This window comes from Tachyglossus aculeatus, chromosome 24 (genome assembly GCF_015852505.1).
Source record: "Tachyglossus aculeatus isolate mTacAcu1 chromosome 24, mTacAcu1.pri, whole genome shotgun sequence".
In the NCBI taxonomy this organism is placed as follows: domain Eukaryota; kingdom Metazoa; phylum Chordata; class Mammalia; order Monotremata; family Tachyglossidae; genus Tachyglossus; species Tachyglossus aculeatus.
The window spans coordinates 7,125,865-7,129,027 of NC_052089.1; positions in this window are offsets into that span (position 1 = coordinate 7,125,865).

Consider the following 3,163-nt stretch of genomic DNA (forward strand, 5'->3'; position numbering starts at 1 on the left):
TCCACTGAGCCACGCTGCACCTCCCCCCCACCATCACTGCATCACTCATATTCCTGAATCCACACCTTCTGAGTACTAACGTCCTCAACCTCCCTATGTACCCATAATTTATTTTAGTTCCTATCTCCCCTGTTAGGTTATTAGATTTTTGTGATTAGAGTACTTTATCATACTCTACCAAGCTCTTAGTATAAGTTCTCTGCACACAGCAAACAATAAATATCACTGAGTAATCGATTGGTTAATTGATTGATTAACAAGTCACTTGCTGAATTACTCCAGACCCGTTCTGGAGCAGGCGATAAATAGTTCAGTCAATTAATCGGAAGTCTTTATAGATAATAATAATAATGATGGTATCTGTTAAGCGCTTACTATGTGCAAAACACTGTTCTAAGCGCTGACCCATTCTCACCCAAGTATAGGCTTGATCTAAACCAAATTTCCCTGAGGGATAATACAGCAGGACAGATTCAATTTGGTCTATATAAAACCAATGCACCCCTCTGCAGTTTATTATACACTACTCAAGTATTACTTCACTGTGGCGGAGAGTCTTCATTTGGGTGGGAGACCAGAGTCTTCTGCGTGGCTCAGTGGAAAGAGCATGGGCTTGGGAGCCAGAGATCATGGGTTCTAATTCCGGCTCCGCCACTTGCCAGCTGTGTGACTTTGGGCAAATCACTTAACTTCTCTGGGCCTCAGTTACTCATCTGTAAAATGGGGATTAAGACTGTGAGCCCCCCATGGGACAACCTGATCACCTTGTATCCCCCCACCCAGTGCTAAGAAGAGTGCTTTGCACATAGTAAGTGCTTAACAAATGCCATCATTATTATTATTATTTCCCATTTCAGTAATTTGCCTGCTGCTTCGGTTGCACCAAGGAGGTTAGGCAGCAAACTGATCTCTTAGTCGCCCATCACCTGGCCAATTCCAGGAGGATAATTGTAATTTTTTCCCTCCATCTTTCATTTAAAAGGGGCTCCTGGGCAAAGGGCAAGGGAAGCTAGGGTGTGGAGGAATAATTAGCTCTTGGTTTGGTGATAATTGCTTCTCTTAATAGTTCAAGAGGAAACAAGAAATTGGAGGGGCTTGGGACCAGTTAAATAATGGGGGCTTTGTCCCATGTTTCATGGAAAAAGGGACAGTTCACTTTTCCTCATCATGAAGTGATGATCTGTTTTGCAACAGTGGGAAGATACCAACTCCAGAAAGTGATCGGCTTGATAATAATAATAATAATAGTAATAATAGCATTTATTAAGCGCTTACTATGTGCAAAGCACTGCCGGGCTTGTGTGACACAGACTCAGAAATCTTCCTGCGGAAGGTTTGACCCTAAGTCAGATTCCATTCTGGGGCTACTGGATTTCCTGTCAGCAGTGGTAAAGCTGGCTTGCCACTCTCAGAAGCAGTGTGACCTAGTGGATAGAGCACAGGCCTGGGAGCGGGAAGGACTTGGGTTCTAATCCTGGCTCCATCACTTGTCTGCTGTGCGATGTTGGGCAAATCAGTGAACTTCTGTTGCCTCATCTGTAAAATAGGGATTAAAAGTGTGAGCCCCACTTTCATTCATTCACTCAATAGTTTTTACTGAGTGCTTACTGCATGTAAATCACTGTACTGAGTGCTTGGGAGAGTACAATATAACAATAAACAGACATATCCTTTACTCAGTCTCTACTGTAATTTATGCTATTCTCTCTCTTTCTCTCTCCCTTTAGATTGTAAATTCATTCATTCAATCGTATTAATTGAGCGCTCACTTTGTGCAGAGCACTGTATTAAGCACTTGGGTAGTACAATTCAGCAACAAATACAGACAATCCCTGCTCACAAAAGGCTCCCTGAGGGCTTACATTATGCTCTATTGTACTCCCCCAAATGATTCCTGTAGTGCTCTGTTTGCAGTAAGAATTCAGTATATAACATGAAGTGATTGACTGAAAGAGGTAAAGCAGGACCCACATTGTCCCTCGATATTTTCATTCATTTATTCAATCGTATTTATTGAGCACTTACTGTGTGCAGAGCACTGTACTAAGCGCTTGGGAAGTACAAGTTGGCCGATCCCTACCCAACAACGGGCTCACAGTCTAGAAGGGGGAGAAAGACAACAAAACAAAACATGTGGACAGGTGTCGTCGTATTTATAAAACGCTAACTATTTGTCAGGCCTTATGGTAGATACAAGACAATCAGGTTAATAATAATAATAATAATAATAATAGTATTCGTTAAGTGCTTATTATGTTCCAAGCACTATGCACTGGGGTACATGCAAGGTCATCAGTCCCTGTCTCACATATGGCTTACAGTCTTAACTTCCATTTTCCAGATGAGGTAACAGGCACAGAGAAGTGAAGTGACTTGTCCAAGGTCACACAGCAGGCAAGTGATGGAGCTGGGTTTAGAACTCAGGTCATCTGAGTCTCAGGCCTGTGCTCTTCTCAGTAGGCCACACTCCTTCACCACTGCTCTCAGGGTTCACTGTGGTTTCTGCCTTTCTCCCCATTTTGGGAGGCAGTGCTAGGAAGCTGGCAGTATTGCCTTTTGGAACGATATCGGGAAAATTTTCCCTGACTCCTTCCATACCACATCTCTCCTATATCCCTATATCAAGGGAATTTCTGATTATCTCCGCCCGGCACAGGCGTTACATTCATTCCAAAAGAAAATAAAATCACATTAGTGTAGCAAGGACCTTCTCAAGGCCCCAGAGGTCAGAGCAAATCTGAATATAAATGAATCGCTTAATGGGAAAGCAATTCAGAGAATGATGTTGATAGTTTCCTAAAACACGCGAACCCGTGTAACTCTTGGATGAAATAGATTGAGCTATTGCTTATTTGGATGGACGTTCATATGGTGATTCTGATTGCTAATCCCCAAGTTGAGTATTAATCCATTTAGGCGGTTGGTAATTAGTGAAGGGGCCGCCGGGTTTTCAGGGAGAGCTTCGCTAACGCTGAAGCCAAGGAGGGGAGAGGAGGCTGACAGAGAAGTGGTGCCTACAGGAGAGAAGCTGAGAGAAGAGAGGTGGTCAGGAATGTGTTACTGCACATGCTAAATAATAATAATAATGATGATAATACTGACATCAAGTGCACAGTGTGGGCTAAGCACTGTATTAAGCATTGGGATAGATACAAGATCCCCT